At 34.4% G+C, this 19,240-nt stretch overlaps 1 long non-coding RNA gene across 1 annotated transcript in view; it reads left to right on the forward strand.

Annotated features, from left to right (window-relative positions):
• LOC110290674 (uncharacterized) overlaps positions 1 to 19,240 on the forward strand; it is a 282,015-nt gene that overhangs the window by 35,833 nt on the left and 226,942 nt on the right. Inside the window, exons 2-3 of the long non-coding RNA XR_002377489.3 lie at positions 4,533 to 4,593; positions 7,546 to 7,633. This is a non-coding gene — a long non-coding RNA (uncharacterized LOC110290674). The remainder of the gene's footprint in view (positions 1 to 4,532; positions 4,594 to 7,545; positions 7,634 to 19,240) is intronic.

The raw sequence follows: 19,240 nt of genomic DNA on the forward strand, positions 1-19,240 counted from the left end.
TATCAGAAGACAGTATTTCATGACTCTCCCTCCCATCGTCTAGCTTCCGATATTTTCTTCTTTGTCTTCCTTGATGTTCAGTGAGCTTTGTTTTGGGGTGGGGTAATTTATGAGTATTCCATCTAAAGTTGATCTCTTAACAGTCACTTATTCTCATTGCTTTGCCCTGTTGTGAGTCTCTATATTAACCACCTTTCACTGAAGGGAGATTTTTTTTTTTTGATCAAGCTAGAGGATGGTGCTAGTCTAGAACACAAAGTTTTATAGCCAATGGGATGGTTATGCCATTAACAGAAATGAGAAGATTAAAAGCAGAAGGTGACTTCTAGAGAAACATCTTATGTGAAGTATTTCTTTCAAAGAGAATGTCATTGTTTTCCTGGTAAATTTAGAGTCTTCATGGAAACCTGAGGCTTAATTGTTCTGAAGGTGGTAGAACTAAGAAAAGAATTAAACCAAGCTCCTATTTGATGCTACAGGAAGGAGATTGGGTGCTTGGGATAGGGGGTTTTTGGAGGGGAAACCAGGAAAGGGGATAACACTTGAAATGTAAATAAAGAAAATACCTAATTAAAAAAAAGAGGGGAAAATAAAACAAAAGAGCCAGTGTAGTGTGCTGGGACAATATGAAAAATTCTGATGGTTGTTTCACTGGAAATGTCTCAAGCTAGGGTCCTGCGCACCATGATATGAGAAAAGAACCCATTTCTATAGGTAGTCATGAGATGTCCTAACAACCCAAGGAAGTTATAGAATTTAGAAAACTACACAGTTGGAGGGATATGTGCAATTTTGGGGGTCAAATGGCCTATTAAAGAATATGCAAAAAGGGTAAAAGGAGGATTATTTCTTAGGAGGGGAAGATCGAGAATGGAAAAGAATATATATTTCAAGGAGTTACTGACCAATGGTGTCTGATACTTTAGACAGACTAACTTCTCCATCTATATTGTTTTCAGTGAAATTCACAATAAAATTTGTGTTTTTCAGTTGTTACAAGATTTTATTATCTTTAAAAAAATGTTTCTTGTTTAACATTTCCTTAAGGTTGTGAGTATAGAAGATTCAAATAGCTCATTTATAATTTTCTATGAGCTGAAATATAATCCAGAAGACTTAGATGTAAACTAAGAAACAGAATAACCATAACTTGCTAAACTACTTATTTTCTGCTATTTCTTTAAAACAAATGTTTTTTAAAAGTAATAATCCATTTCATAGGCCTAGACTGTTAACTGGCTGTACTGAAAATTGCTTTGAAAATATATCGTCTTCTAGTGTGGCTTTATATAGTCTATGAGATGGTAGTATATACTTTAAAATTTGCTTCCCTTTAGTTTATCATAAATGTATCTTCATCAACTTTATCCTGGTTTCATGTTAGGCCTTTTATATTGAATGCTTACAACTGTAAGTTGAGTTTACAAAACTCTACCAGTTTTAAAGGTCAACATGTAAATTAACTAATTAGGTTAATGCAAATCACTATAGTGCTTGCTGTTACAAACCTCACACCTTTTAAATTCTTTCTGAATAAAATAATGAGCCATATTGTTAACAGAGCTAGCATAACATTAAAAAAAGATATTAAATACTTAGGCTGCCTAGATAAACAGAAAACTAATTTGCAGATATTTTACAATGATAAAATAATGCATAAAATTAGAAGCGTAAGATTTACACAGTGCAATATTTACAAAATGGAAATGTAACCTTAGCCCAGAGAAGAACAGGAAATTATAAAATGGAGTTGAAAGGAGTCAAGGAAATGGAACCAAGTTTCCATGTGACTAAAAAGCATTGCTGCTTCAGCTCTCTAAAACAGTGCTTATTAAAGCAATGATGAACTGACAATAAACAGCAATAAACCAGCCTAAACAAAGTCAAAGTAAGTATACACTGTGTGAAGTACTTACATTTAGAAACTGGATTTCATAGGATTAGTCACTTTACATACATGAATGAATGAGTGTTTGAATGTTCATTTATAGTTATAGATACAGGAGAGATACAGTATTAGCTTAAAATAAAAGCAATTTTCTAAGCAAAATCTTATAGCTGTAGTTTATATATAAATTCTTAAGTGGTTTAGAGTTTTTCAAAAGATGGAGATTAAATTTAACTATTTTCAGATCATAGAAAATCAACCTTAATACATATTTGCAAGATAGTTTTATATGTGTAACTTAAGAGAGTAAATAAAATATGAACACCTATTCCCTTTGTTGTTGTAGTTGTTACACAGTCTATTGATCAAATCCAAATCCATTCTCAGCCTTATATCAGAATTTGAAATAAGAACCTCCTTTCTTTTTCTTCTTTTATGGTTGCAAAGAGACCAGATGTCCCAGTTTGAAAATAATAAATAATTACATTTTTATTTTGGTATTAAAGTAAACAGATCCCTAAAATATAATAAAAGTGTCATAATTTACTGTTTGATATCTGCCAACTTGAAAGTTTTCTGTAGAAATTTCATGTCTTTTAAAAAATTTACCTATGTATATATTTTAAAACACAGGAGGATATAAATAACAAATGAGAGGGGGAACATGTAATGTATTAATTCCTGCAGCAGCAGCCTCCCCTTTTGCTATTAGAGTCAGCTTATGTTCTCAGTTTGGGTGAGAGCTCACGTGAGCACACTTCTCTTGTAAAAGGGACAGCTGCTGCTGCATGCATTAATACATATTAAATGGCTCCAAAGTAAATAAAATGCTATAAATTACTTGAGGTCTTTTGCTGACGTCATGGACCCTGAGAGGAGAGGGGCATCTATGAGGCTTTTATTCCCCTCTCATGTGACATGAAATTCCACCATCTTGTGCCCGGTTTACTGGTTCAAACATATTCTATATGCATTGTATGATCTTTATGGATTTGTGATTTTTGTGGATCTGTACTGAAGGTACAGGTCCATTCCTTTATGAAGTATAATTTGTATATTTTAAAGTTCCTATTGTTCCTTCCCTGCTATGGTCCCTGAGTCTCTGTACACACTAGTAGTAATAGAATTCTGAATGGCCAGTTAGAATTGCCTCATACTCTAAGGAATTGTTGAAGAAAGAAAGCTCAAGTAGAAAAATTGAAAGGAACGAAAAGAGAAATAAAATGAACAGGACACAGAACAGAACATGAAAGAAAAGTAAAGAAAGAAAAAGGAAGGAAACTATTGTGAACAAAATTGGTATACCTTTATTTTCATAGGATACACAAGCTTGGGAGGTATGATTTAATTACATTTTATTTGTTTGTAAAAGAATAATTGAAAGCATTCTGGGATTTTAACCATCTTAATAACCTACATTTAAGCTGTTTTCTATACAAAATATTATGTTTTGTCAATATGTTTAAACTTATATAAGTTGGAATTTTTATTTAAAAATGTACATAATTTAAATTTGCAAATAATTTCTTCAGAACATTTTAAAGCTCCATTAAAAATATTTCTCACTTATTCCTTTAAGTGAAGAACATATTAAGTCACAGAAAAACCAAGTAACATTTCTCATTCATACTTTAAAAATAATTTTGATGCATATTACTTTCTCGCTTACTTAATAAAATTAATAAACTCATTCTGCAAATGTTTTTGCAGAACTAGGTAATGAGGTTGTTACTGTCCATCCTCTTTAAGCTAATCGGGTTAGGTGTTCTAATTGGCTTAGACGAAATTTTGTACACTGGTAACCTCCGGACACCTTAGATGACCTCGAGCTTATGGTTCAAGGAGAAAAAAAAAAACAATAAAAAGTTTATTTAAAATAATTTATCACTCTTTTTTCCATATAAAGTTTTTATCTTTTGTTTCATTTTTTCCCTTTTTTTTCTATTTTGAAAAAGCTATGAATAAATTAAGAATAATATCTTTGTTTTAAGAGCCTCATTCCAAAGACATCCATTCTAATAGGATGTGAAAGGTCTTGTGTAAGACATTGTAAAGCAGATCTGTAAATCTATAGCTCACATAGGTATAAAACTCCACTGAGGTAAGCAGAAATCTATCTCCTACCAGATAGGGGAAACCAGCTAATTCCCCAGGCTTTTTTTTTCCCCCACAGGAAATAAGCAGAAGCTTCCCTGCAATTACAAACTTGTTACAACTCAACCAAGCTATAGATGTCTTTAATATTTATTATATTATCATCCAACTATTGTGAGAACAATGTGAATGCTATTTTAAATAAGAAAACACAACTGATAGCCATATCAAGTCCAGGCAAACTAACAGAATGAATCGCTTATGATGCTAAGGATGAGAAATGGTCATTACAATTCACTTTACCCAGCTTTCTTATCTCTCATAAGCGAAAACAGGTCCATCAAGGTGTAACAATTTGATCAAAGGTCAAATTTTTCTTATTGAATATTCTCTTTCAATATACCCCCCTTTATACTGTTGTTCTGTCTGAATAACACAATTAAATGAAAAGCCTTGTTTAGTGCTGTTTAAGGAAGCACAGGCAATCTGATTAATAGATATTTTTGGTTTTGTTTTTCATCATTATTATGCAACACAACCCTTATAAAAGAATGGTCAGTCTGCACAGAGAGACACTGCACAAATAAATAACAGCCCATACCCAAAGAAAGGTGAGTATTACCACAAAGATAGAGTTAATGTTACTACTTTCTTGAACAATATTCAACTACTGAGTAAAATGATTTACTAGAAAAAAATGATAAAATGAGACACCTATTTACATAAAGTGAAAACAACTCATAATTCTTTGTCTTTAAACAGTTGGTGTAGACAATGCAGAAGAAAGTTGTTTCCATAACTAATATATATATTTTCATTTTTACCTAATTACTAAATTAGTTTTGATAGTCTCTTCAAAACATACTTGTTTATCATAACAAAATGTTTTTATTCACTCTTTCCCCTCTAAGTTCTCTGCATAAGTCTTTGGAAAATTGAAAGGCAGGTGAAATGAAAAAGAGTTTGGCCACAGCATATAGATCCCATAGAAAAGCCATCAGAATTATCAAGATGATCCATGGCAATCTGGGTGCATAAACCTGAGTGTTTAAAGTTTTCAAAGGGACAGAAGTAGTATCCAGGCTCCTGCTTGAGCTCATGATGGTGCAGGAAAGTTCTATCCCACCAAACAAGCCATGGTTATAAAGGGGATTAGAGAGGATTTCAAGGAAAGGGTGATGTGGGGGGTGGGGGGACAGTACCCTGCATGGAGGAGGGGCAATCAACAAAGGGAGAGAGCCTGCCAGCTGTCCTGCTCCACTTCCTGCCTGTGTCTCCCCAGCTGTTCCCAGAAGACCCTAATGAGAATCCCCAAGGATTTGTTTGACTTGTTCCAAGAACTCTGTGCAGTACTACCTGCTCCTTGCTAATAGGAATGGAATTTCAGAAAGGGAAAATTGGGACAAGTAATTAATGCATGTGTACTATTTTATGTGCATTTAGGTGAGGTGACCAAAATGTGAAGAGATAAACTAAAAGGTTAGAGACTTTAAAAACTCCATCAATTGTCTGAATTTCAATAAGTTGTCTGTATTATACAAGTAAAATGAGAATAAATAACAATTTCTTGACAAAGCAATTAGTTAGTGTCCATAAAACCATTAAGACAAACAAGCAAAACCAGATAATACACCTTTCGCATATAAGAACTCAGTATGTGGACAGAATATTGATAGATCTTCTTGGCTAGTAGTCTGTGATTATGTAGTTTTGATTCGATTTCTGCAGAAACTAGTATTAAAAGGTGCCCATTCTGTCAAGATTGAATATAATTAATCATTATTTCATGCTATATATTTAATTACAGATTTTAAACTTTAAAATGATTATCTTTAGGTATGCTATAAATTCTTTCCAAAACAGCTGTTTTATCAGTTTAACAACGATGAATTTATACCACTTTTGTTTGAAATTTTTATATTTTTTTCTTAGAAATGTAACTGAAAAAATATTCAATACACTGTTCTCAGTGTAGATGAAATACCAACCAGAACAGTCTGGAACAGAAAGTCTGTGCCTTTTAGCCTGATTTTTAAGTGTTGCCCTTATATGATATGAGGGTATGAAAAGCTTCTCCTGGTACTGTGTATTTCCTTTCTGTTCTTACAGACATTTACAGTGAAGCTTTTCTGTATGACCCAGAAAGCAGTTGGGGAGCCTACCTATGGTGGAATTGCTTCATTGGTCTGTTTCTTTTTTGCCATACTGAATATATCACAAGCATCTTCTATTAGGTACCTTCAACTCCCCATTCTCAAAAAATTTTAGGGGCTACCAGTGGTCAATTTAGCTCGACTGCTGTCTTTTGGCTCCATTAAAGACTAGACAGAAGAAGGCCTGCTTCATGAGCCATCTACCTTGCTTTTTTCATACCAACTACTAGGCAATAAGTGATTCTGTCCAGATGACTGGCTGGTGAGTTTCAGGGATGCTTTTGCCTTTGTTACTTCAGTGTTGCTATTTAAACTACATTCTACACACCTTGTGTTTTTGTTTGGGTGCTGGGTATCAACTCATGTCCATATGGATTTGTGAGGAGAACTTTACCATCTGAGCACCTCTTCATCCCTGCCTAGGAACTGTTAAAAATCACCCTATGTTACATAAAGAATTGAAATTAAATATTTAAAACTAATTTCTCAGGCTTTCTTTTTGTTTTAGTTTTTTTTAAAGGATAACTCAAAGATGTTTAATAGTATGAAAAAGTGTTAAAACCACCTGAGACCACTGAAGAGAAAATCAAGTGGGTTGTTGCCAAACACAGCTACACAGCTACTGTGCTTGAATAATTACAAATATTACATTAAAAAATATATTTAGATTTTGATAATATTAATGAACTACTATATAACCTTAATACTACTATATAATCTGAGGTACTTAATGTTTGAAAGTTGTCAAAATCTAAATGGTTTTTCATTTTATCAAATTCAAAATAGGAAAAAGAAAGAAAAGAAAAGAAAAGAAAGAAAGAAAGAAAGAAAGAAAGAAAGAAAGAAAGAAAGAAAGAAAGAAAGAAAGAAAGAAAGGAAGAAAGGAAGGAAGGAAGGAAGGAAGGAAGAAAGAGGGAGGGAAGGATGGAGGGAAGGAGGGAGGGAAGGGAGAGAGAGAGAGAGAGAGAGAGAGAGAGAGAGAGAGAGAGAGAGAGAGAGAGAGAGAGAGAGAGAGAGAAAGTATCTCAGGAATTAGTGTGTATCTGGTTAGAACTGCCAGACGACAGAGAAGTACCTCTGTTTCATAACCTTGTCCACAATGACTACTGAAACTTACACTTAAAATACCTCTACAAGGATATATGTCCACCATCTATTAACCCTTGGAATGATTCCACAGGACCAATACAAAGCCATGGACTTCCATTTCAAAACCATTTATTTAATATTCCACATTGTTGTCCTAATAACAACAAAATTTAAAGCTATATATATATATATATATATATATATATATATGTATATATATATATTTCCATTGCTATGTTTATTCTTGTTTAAATCATTTGCTGCTTAGAGAATCATTGTTTTCTAGTCAACTTACATAGTATTATCTCTTTATATCAACAGGCACAGAAAGGGAATTATTATCGTATGTCAGGTGGTACAACACCCTGTGTTCCTATCCGGAGTCCACTAGTACATTCAGACATTTAAGGTAATAATGCCTGTTGGAGTAGAGTCCTTACCCTATCACTTATAAGCCCTTTCAGTAACTTTCCTTATATTTGTACATTTGTGATGAAATTAAGTGTGTTATTCATATAGTATTTATATATGTAGCATGTGATAATATTTTGTGGACTAAAAAGAAATTTTCAAGATTATATTGCTCAGACAGAAAAATTTTTTTTTGTTTTGATACAATGTTTTGATCAGGTTATATAATTGTTAAAAATTATTTGATCTAGGCAGGTAGCTTCAAAAATGAAATTGCAACTTTATGGGATTTATTAGTATTTTAAAACAGTTACAAAATTAGCATTAGAGTGGTTAGTGGCTTAGTGTTTAAGAGTATTGGTTGCTCTTGCAGAGGACCCAGGTTCACTACCCAGCACCCACATAGTAGGTAGAACCATCTCCAGTTTCAGGGGACTTGTTGCCCTTTTCTGCCATCTGTTGGCACTATGTATACTTGTGGTTCACATACATACATGTAGGCAAAACATGCATAGACATAAAGTAAATAATTTATCTTAAAAATGAGAATATAATTAGAAAATAATTACTTCAATTTAAATTGAAACTTTTTACCTCTGATTAAAGATTACACTAGTCATCAATGAAGACCCTTGATATTTTCCATATTTTTATATCATCTACAGAGGGGTCAAAATTAGATAACATTTATGTCACCGTAATTAGATACATTTATATCAATATTTCATTTTGATATACTCATGGGAACTATAGCTGTGTATGTTCTCTACATGGAAGTTTTTAGAGCTGCAAATAGGCATTGGAACCCAGTAACTATTACTGTTATTTGAAGTTTACAATGTAAATTGAAGCTGAGTTTTGAGGTGTTACTCCTTTGACATTCAGATTATGATGTTTTACATATTTCAAATTCCCCCAGCATCCAACTAGAATTTATGACAACTCATAGTAGAATAACATTCTTATGATCTAGTAAATGCGAAAACATTCAAACAAAGAGATGAGAAACTTGACCAAACATGGTAGCTTTTAAGCTCTGTAGACAAGGAAGGATTCATTCAAGTTTATCACAGAGCCTTGACTAAGGCTCCCATGTTAGTACTTTCTGAATACTTATGAGTAGTTGATCTCTAGCAAGAGCTACCATCCACAATGTAACCCAGCTGCTCTGTAGAGAACTGGGTGCCTAACTAATTTCTGCTTAAATTCAATCATTTGTATATGTGTAGCTACCTATACAGTTATTCAACCTATGCTTTCATAAATGTACAGCTTAGTAGATTTTAGTTGTTGGATCATCACAGTGATCTTTTAGAATATGTCTTTCACTTTGGAAAGAAAACAATACCTATTAGTGGTCGTTCCTGTTCTGCCCTAATCCTGTCCTGAAAAACCTCTAGCTTAGTTTTAGTTTTGTCTTAAGACATGATATAGTTTTGTTATTCAGAATGGCTTGGAATTACAGTCGTTCCTGTTACCCTCTCAAGCACTGGTATTATAGAGATCTGTCGCCATCCTCCTCTGTCACCTTCCTAAGCTTTGGAATTACAGAGTATGTCACCGTGTCACTTAGCCTACTGTTCATCTTCATGATTTGCTTTACCTGAATTGGTCACATAGAAGGAAACCATTTGCTTTTCCCTTTTGTGTAAATTGGTTTTAATAATGTGAATGTATTTAATGAGTCACTCATGGTGTGGCAGACACTTTACTTCCTTGCTCTAATATTTCATAATACAGATATCGTATATTTTGTTAAACTGTTTATTAGTTGATTATCATTGAATTTATTCCACTGCTATGAAGCATTTATGAGCAGTTTTTATATGAAAATATTTTCATTGTGTATGTATGTAGAAGGAGAAATATTTAGTTATGTGCTTAACTTGAATTAGTAAGAGTCCACAGTAACTACACCACTTCATATTTATTTTCATAGAGTATAAGGATTTCATTAGTTTACTTCTTTGTTATCATTTATGAATATATATTTTCTTTATTGTGGTTTGAAGAGGTGCTGTTCTTGAAACTGTGTGTATGTTTTTTAGACCAATATTACTGAGGATATTTTTAGGTGCTTTTGTGCACTGCTTCTGCAGAAATGTCCAGTAAAACAATTTGCTCATGTTTTAATTAGGCTACTTATCTTTTAACTATTTGACTTGTAAGTTTTCTTTAAGCATTCTTATTCTGAGTTGCCTCTCCATTTGTAGTTCAGGGGATTAAACTTTTGGCTTTGTATACATTAGAAATACTCAACTCCAGTCTGTTTTGAGTCATTTATCAGATGCATAATTTGTAAATACCTTTTGCATTATATGAGTTATGCTTTTATTTTCTTCATGGTTTACATTTTATGGTTATTTATTTATTTATTTATTTAAATTTTACTGTTTGTGTGTGTGTGTGTGTTATAAATCTGTGAATGCAGATCCTTTCCTACCATGATGCAAGGATAGAAGTCAAAGGAGAACTTGAGAAGTCAGCTACCTCCTTTCAGGATGAAACTCCAGCTGCCAGCCATGCACAGAGAATGCATTTACCCACACTTATCTCACTGACCCAAATGTTTCTATTTTTAACATAGTGAATTAAAATTTACCTACTTTTTAAAAAATTACATGTGTTCTTGTCATCACATTTAAGAAGCCTAGCTCAAAGGCATAAAGACTTACTTGAATGCCTCCTAAGTTTTCCAGTTTTCCTCCTGTATACTTAATACTTATAATTTAACAAATAATCTTTTTGACTTTTAAATTGATTTTTTCATTTTTATTTTATTTTATTTTATTATTTTTTAATATTTTTATTAGGTATTTTTCTCATTTGCATTTCCAATGCTATTCCAAAATTCCCCCACACCCTCCCCCAAACTCTCCTACCCACCTGCTCCCACTTTTTGGCCCTGGCATTCCCCTGTACTGGGGCATATAAAGTTTGCAAGTCCAATGCAAGCCTCACTTTCCATAAATGTTTACCTTGTAGAGAAATGCATGTCTTTGAAATGCCTTTCATTCTCAGTCATCAAAGTTCATGCATCCTTCACCACTGTTTTGCTTCTTATGAAGGCATTATAACCTTTTAAAAATATGTTAATACAGTTTGAGATGGAGCTTCACATTTATTTGATGTGTTATTATACCATCCTTTCTCTTTCTTTACAATCAGAGATGGTTACTACTAACTGACATAAGACCTGGGTATGGTTGTCTCTGTATGGTTTTCTTTGTCTTATCTCCTCATGCATGTTTACATATGATAAATGCCAGGAGACATTGCCTAAGTGTTTGGTGGTTGCAACAAGCATGCTTCTTGAAGATTATCACATATAACACCACCATGGTATATATTAGAGCACCTTACTACTGTGATACTAGAAATTAGAAAGGTTAGCAAATTAGAACACTCACTAGTTTTTCATGCTTACATTATATTTTTAATATACCATTTCAACCTGCCTTTGCTAATAATTGGTTGTGTGAAAGTGTAAATATTTCAAATGATTTTTGTCTAGTGTTCAAAATGGTCACACTGGATCACTTTTGCATTCTTTCCATAATGTTTTTGTCAGACTCTCTTGGTGATACATTGAGTGGGCATTTGGTACGTGAATTGAAATACAGCCGAGGAAACAGGTATTTTCTTTCTTTATGGTGCTTAGGTGAACCCTGCCTGACCAGTTGTCCTTTCGTATGTCCATTGTTTGCCTATAAAAAATGTAGCAGCTCTTTTTATTACACTGATGACATTACACAAAAAATATACAAATTAGGTAGGAGCCCCTAGCTATCCCCACAGCCTGTTGCATCAAGTATCTGTAGAGTTAGGCACATCCTCTCCCACTGAGGTTAGACAAGTCAGCTCTGTTGGAGAATGGATTCCATAGACCAGAAACAACTTTAAAGAAAGCTCCTTTTCCCTGCTCAGAGGAAAAGAGAAAGGGGGATGAGGGGAGGGACTCTGTGACATGGGGACCAGGGACTGGGAGGGAGTTAGGGCAGCATTTGGGATGTAAGTAACTAAATTAACTAAAAAATATTTCCAGTTACAGTCCCAGCAAATAGCTACCTTCTTCTAAAAAATCATTATATCATATTATTCCATTTTATGTCTGTAGTAACTGGAATTCCTATAAAACAGAACATATTTATATAGATACTTTCACAATAGGGTTAATTTTGCTTGCAAGTTTATTCCTTAATCCAGGTGTCTATAAAATGGCACATTAAGGGTACAAAATATGAAACCAGGTGGATCTTGTTTAAATCATAGGCTATCTCATCCATTACAAGAAATGTTTGTAATCTTGGTTTCTTATGCAGTATGGCTCACATATATGTCTTAGACTTTTTCAGTCTTTTGTTAAGGATGTTTTGAGCAATAGAGATTCAGATGCACTTTCCTACAGTGAACATAATTTAGAATAACAGAAATCCATATCACAGAGCTATGCTTAATAAGCCAGATATTTCTAATATCTGAGCATTCTTAGTCAATATTAAAATGTATAATTTTAGAAATAATTTTTACAAGCCGTCTCATTACTTTCTGCTCTTAAGTCTGGACTCCTCCAATAATAAAGACTTTTTTGGTGAAAGAGAGAAGTAAAGATGCATGCAGTGTCAAATCACAGGATCTTCTTATCACTTCACAAGAACAATTTTTACTTTTTCTTTGTCTAAAGTCAGAAATTTTAAATGAGGTATACCCAACTTGGGAGCTTCATAATTTGCAATGGAAAACAGGATTATCTCCATATATATTTAACCAGGGTGGTTGCAGACATATGAATTTCAGTCTAGAAACTTGCTGTATGATCTGCTATATTTTCCCAGAATGTATAAAAGCATGCCTTTAAAAAATACATGCACACACGATGGTAATTGAATCGTACATAAAACCCGTCAAAGCTCCAATTTCCAATATTCTAATGAATATCAAAAGAGTCCAGTATTTCCGACTTTGACAAATTGCAGATGAGGTTTTACTCATTAAGAGGGGCCGCTAATGTTTATTTAAATGCAATTTACTGTTGCATTATTGATTAGCTACTGCAAAATTATCTTACAAGGAGCACGTGTGTTGAGAAGATTTCGGGTTGAGAGCGGATTTATCTAGGGAAGGCCTGTAGGCTTGATTTAGGCCCCAGGACACGAGAGTTTTAATTTATCTGGAAAGAAAGGCCTGGCGGAAGGTTTGCTTTGTTTGCGTTTAGACAGCAGATGAAAGGCGTTTTGATGTTGAGCTGGGAAAAAAATGGCTGCCACTCTCTTATTCACGCAGAGAATTCAGCAAAGAAAAAAAAAAAAAAACCCTATTACTCAGGCAAGATAAAACAAGCCTTTTCTTACCCTCAAATCATTTTTTGAATCAAATATGTGGTTCTTGTTATCTTCCAAAGGAGAAATAAAAAATTTAAAATGTTTCTTGTTATCGAAAATCTTCAAAAAATTTTCATATTGTATTTTTGCTAACATTTCACTTTATGCTTCCATTCTGTACCTTTTGGTGGGGACATCCTATTTGCCTTAATATGGGAATGTAACTTGACAAAAGGACCAATGAAAGAATTAAACATTTGAGTGAAAGTGAACAAACAAATCTTTCAGATGCTGTGCTTGAAAAGTAACAGAAACAGTATTTAGACAGAAAGTCTTTTAGACACACTACAATGTTGGTTCTGTGGACCAGAAATATTCATCCCAGGGAGAAGGCTCCTTAATGCTGACTTTTTCCAGTCTAGTCATTATGAGCATATTAACAAGTAAGACAATGTCAAAGGCTGCACTAAAAATGACACACTTCCATGTAGAATCATGGAAAGATGGCTACTGGATCAAAAAGGTAATTAAAATAAAGAAAGTGATAAAATTCATGTAATTTGTAGAGGAAAAATACCTCTTATTTATGTATGTAAAAATGTCAGGGATATCTTATAACTGCTTGTGCAGACAGTTATTGGTTTACTTCCTTGATAATATAGGAAAGTCTTATATGTAACATCATCTCAAGGGTAGAGAACAAAATTTTTAATGTAATTTAAGGATATGAGTTGGAAAAATATCTTGTCAAGCAGAAAGGCATGTGACGAAGATGACACTTGAAAAGATAAAGCTCCTATAGGCTGCAGGTAATTATTTAGTATGCCTAAGAATCTTGTAATAATTATTTGATGATATACCAGCCAGCCAAGAGAATTTAGAAAATGTCTCAACTGATCAGTAGAACATCTGAACTGCATTTCAATATGCAATAATAGGAGCTTAAATCCAGACTCTGAAACATTATCATTCAGAAGGCATTGAGGTGGTTTACTATTCTGTGAAAATAAATTTCATAGGCGGCATTCTGCATTGAAAAAGAAGCTGGAAAAAAAACCCCTCATTTTCTCTGTGTGATTTGGGGCCACAAATGAGAAAGACAGCGACAAGAATTTTGTTTTCCTCTGGGGCTTACATCACTGGAGGCATGGTGATGATGACTGAACACTGGTTTGGACAATTTGAAGGTTAATTATATATCCACATTTTGGGTCTGCCAGAATGGGGTACTGCTATACATTTATTTAAACAAATCTGAAGTATATCTGAAGTATTACTTAAAAAATGTCGCTTAGTAATGTATCACTGATTACATAACCCTTTATTTTCCTGTGTAGTCCTTAGTTTTAATTTCTCTTTTAGTTAGTAATCTCATCTACTCATTTTCCCTTTCACTGTTTGAGGGAGGGAAGGAGGGAGGGAAGGAAGGAGGGAGGGAGGGAAGGAGGAAGAGAGAGAGAGAGAGAGAGAGAGAGAGAGAGAGAGAGAGAGAGAGAGAGAGAGAGAGAGAGAGAGGTAATGAGGGATATACTTCCTCATAGGTGTGCTTGCCTGTGCACACATGGAGGGGAGAGGTCAACGTTAGATGTCTGCTTTTACTCCCTGCTTTATATTTTGAGGATAGGTCTCCCACTGTTCCTGAAACCTCACTGTTTTGGCTAGAAACACTAGCAAGAAGCCTCAAGGATGTATTTTGTTACACCCCAGCGCTCAGGATAGAGGCATGTGTGTCTGTTGGCTTTTCCATGGATGCTGGGGTTCTGCACTCAGGTCATGATGTTTAGCACTTTCCTCACGGAGCTATCTCACAGCCCTCATCTGTTTACCCTTACTAAAGATATTATATTTTTTTCTCTTTACTTTTAAATATTGACAAAGAACATACACTTTAGAGGACAATTCAAATGAACGAAGAGTAATTAAAAAACAAAGCAAGCTAGAGATTATGTGCTCCATGTCCAGATATACTAGTATTTTGCTCTAATAGGGAACGTATATGGACTTGGCATGGAATCGCTAGAAACAAGTGATCAAGCAAGATCATATCAAGCAAGATTATAAAAGGGGAGATTTATTTTAGATACTGTTGAGATATTGTAAATTAATTTGTTTTATTTTTAAAAGACAAGAATTGTGTCTGTGATTATGCCCTCAGAATGGATAGTTCACTTTTTTAAGTTCTCTGCACTTTTAAATGCTGGGGAGCTTTAAATAGAAAATTCGGAATAAGCTCCAAAATGAAGGGAGGGAGAAAATCCTGGTTACTCTGAGAAACATTAGTGAATGTAATCATCGCTTAAAATAAGTAAAAGGATCTTCAATAAAGGCCACAGATGACCCTATTGAATAAGGTATTTGTTCACTCATTCCTCTGTTCAATGATCACCTATTTCATTCATTCGACATTTATTCACCCGTGAACACTTGCACAGTGTCAGGACTCTTCTTCATGACTTCCCTAAAGCCAGATATCTATGCCAGGTAAGGAGACATAACCAGGAAATGGGGAATTGCTGGGCCCAGGATTGTAGATGAATTTTTAAAAATAAAGTACTTATGAAACATTATTTTCCATTTATTTTGACAAAATATACACAGTTGGGGGAAGGTTTCCCATTCTATGTAATCAGATGCTGGGTTACTAGTTTCAGTCTAGACAATGGCGTGCTCACGCATCTCTGCTCTCAATATTTTGTAAAAATTGTTTTCCATCATCTCTCATTGGTTAATATAAAGAACTGATCAGCCAATTAGCTTATCAGAGAGAAGAGGAACTTTGGAACCGAGTCAGGGGTCCCAGAGATAGAGATTAGAGAGAGATAATATTTAAGTGTGAATTCATTTAATCATTCAAGTGTTGCTAGAGACAGGAGAGGAAGGTGTGGAGAGACCTTGAGGAATCACCATGAGCAGACTGCTGAAGGAGTATCTATGAGGACACATATGAACCAGAGCAAGCCAGGGCAAGCTCAGATTGACAAATAACAGGGCATTTGGCTGAGGAAATAGGCATCCTTAGAGGGTTAGAATAGCGCAGAACCTGTCCAGCTTAGGCTTGCAGCATGTTAGTAAAAACAACAGTTCTCTGTGTCTTTTTCTGGAGCAAAGCCAGGCTAGAGTGGATATTGAAATGCCTAGTAGTTATTTGAGAACAAGGGGTACATAGGCTGCCTCTTCCCCAAGAATTACTTTTATACCACAGTATCTTTGCTGTGGTCTTTGTCACCTTAGATTTTGTATCTTCTGGTTTGACCGATAGTTTTATATTCTTTAAAATTAGAGAATCAATATTTGCAGTATGTTTCTACAATATAACTAGCAACACTTGAATGATTAAATAAATTCACACTTAAATATTATCTTATTTTTGCAGGCTTAGTTGCACATACCTTTAATCCCAGTACTTGGGAGGGAGAGGAAGATGGGTCTGTGAGTTTGAGGCCAGTCTGGTGTACATAGTGATGTTTTGGATATCCAGAGCTACATAGTCAGACCCTGTCTCAAAAAATTATAAATATTTTCATAGTCAGGTTTTCTAAAACACAATGATTAAACAAGTTGGAGAGGAGCATGCTAATTTCAGCTTATAGTTCTACATCACAGTCCATTATCAAAGGAACTCAATGCAGGGACATGGATTCAGGAGCTGATGTAGAGACCATGTAGAAATGCTGTTTGGTGGCTTCTTTACACCTCTTTCTTATTTACCCTATGACTGCTTGTCTAAAGGTGGCACCATCCACAATGCGCTGGACTTTTTACATCCATTAATAATTAAGAAAATGTTCCAAGATATGACTCTGTAATCTTACAGAGCCATTTTCTCAACTGAGAGTCCCTCTTCCCAGATCCCTACCTTGTGCCAGTTGACTAAAACTACTCATCACAAATATATATTATTAACCTTTGCACCTTTTACAACAAAAGCTCTTTGGCACAAAATTCTGCACGGAAAAATGTTTTATTGTGTATAAAAGATAGGACACCATTCAATAAAAGTAGCAGTCACCTTTTGTGAGCCATATTGAATTAGAAGTTTTTAATTTGCTCTTTATCAAGTTCTTACATGCATATAATGTATTTTAATCATTTTTACCCCTATTTTTCCCTTATCTCTCTTCTGCTCCCTCTGAGCCTGTTTTTTCTCCAGCAGTCCCCCTCCTACTTTCATGTATTCTTTTTATAACCCATTGATTTGATTAGAGTTTCTAGTAGGGCAATAGTTGAGGCTACACCACTGGTGGACATTATTCTCTCTGCTCCAGCAGCCATTATCTGCCTATAGCTCTTTTGGGAAGGGTGGGGTCTATTATATTGTGACATAAAATTCTGTGGTCTCAGCACCAGGGAAATGGAGTCAGGAGGATTGTGATTTCCAGACCCTCCTGCACTACACTGTGAAATGACTACTTTTAAACCAAGGGCTAGGTCTCTATTTCAGAGATAAAGCTATACCTGTTATTTCTAGTGCCTAGGTTTTATTGCTAGCACTGACTAACAAAAGAAGGTAAAAGCTTAATGGGAATGTTTATATACTGTGAAATGGCTAAGCCAACTTACCTCTCCCAATACTCCAAGCCTTTTAGATTCACTGTGAATGAGACCAAGAGGTTCTTGTCTTTTGGTGTTTAGCTTATTGTTCTTGTGTAATAACCTCCAGGTTCATTCTGGTATTAAAAAGTACAAAGATTTTTTTAAAATTATGACTGAATATTGTTCCACTGAACATACATAATGTGTTTCATTTACGTACTAATTCATTGACTGATGCTGTCTGCCTTTACATTCTTCTGTTGTGGATATTGATGAGTAATGTGGAAGGACAGGTACGCCTCAACATCATTTCCTTGTTGGTTCATGTTCACAAGTGAGATTCTGTCTTTCATTCTTTGAGCTTCTTCTGTGCATCTTTCTGTAATGAAACTGTCTTATGTTTCCTTTTGCTTGTGAATATTTTTATGTTTTATAATGTGTTCATCTAGTCTTTATAAGTATGTACTATTGCTTGAGGTCTAAGTTAATGAGGAAAAGTATATAACACCAAATGAACTGTATCATATGCTGTAAAGACATGTGAAAATAATTTTTATTCACTAAATGTAATTGCCTTGGAATCTTACTGCTGAATAAGCTCACCCTTTCTAGTTCTTTCTGAACTCTGGCTTGCTGGTTCAATTCAAATGTTGTGGCTCAAAATCCTCTCCAAGCTGACTGATTCAATCTGGGTCTTCTTAGCTTCTCACTGAATCGCTCTGCTTAACCTCAAGCTAACTCTGGCAATTTGTCCTAATCTTCTTATTCCTTCATTTTCTCTGGCTTCAACTGCCTCTGCTGAAGTGAACTGAGCTGTAGGAACTAAACTTAACTGAACTCCACTGAATTGCCCAAACTTAGTTGAACTTTGTTCACTCAACTGGCTCCCAACAGACTCACTATCTTTCCCTGCACTACTATGAAATAGCTTCTCTTTCCTGTGCTGTTCTCATGACAATTCGTCATATTCTGTCTCTGATTCATTCTGTCAAATCTATCTCTATTTCATCACTTTGTCTGCTCCTCAATTAGATATCACTTTCAAACATGGCTGCTTCCCTCTACAAACTAATTTTACCTTAAATATATGTACTAAAGCATGTCTGTATTCTAGCCAGGGATTAAATGGCTGTGATGTACCTGCATTCCAGTTGGATCACATAAGTCTAGATCTTTGGATGTAATCCCTTGCCAGAGCAGCCATATTGCTGGATAAAAATTTCTCTGCAGGTGTGTTCTGGCTTTTATATTTGTTTCTTTACATTTTTTCCATTGGCATGTTGAGGCTTGTTGTCTTCTGTTTGTTGTTGTTGTTTTCTATTTTTATTTATTTATTTGTTTTGTCTTTGTTTTGTGTTTTACGCTATCACCTTTATATGCATTTCCTTTGGTAGATCTTAGAATGTGGATATTTGCTAAAGTGAATTTGTCTTCCTATTTCATAAAGGCATTCTTCCAGATTTTCTGATTTTGAAGACTATAGATCCATAAAATGTATAAAATTAATCTGAGAATTATGTGAAATATGAAATAAATTTATATTAAGTTGGGCACTATCTATCACAATTTTTTCAGTAATCTGTTTTTTCTCTTTTATTTTTAAATCTACTTTTTATACTATAATGTGTTGGAGTTTGGGATTGCCTAATTTGTTTTCCTAATCTGTGTATATCAGTGACATTAATGCAGTTGTCTATTATAGTAAGTCATCTTTTACTGTATTTTCTTTTAAATTCAAATAATAGAATAAA

Source organism: Mus caroli, unplaced genomic scaffold, assembly GCF_978045245.1.
Source record: "Mus caroli unplaced genomic scaffold, Mus_caroli_1 scaffold_3, whole genome shotgun sequence".
Taxonomy (NCBI): Eukaryota; Metazoa; Chordata; class Mammalia; order Rodentia; family Muridae; genus Mus; species Mus caroli.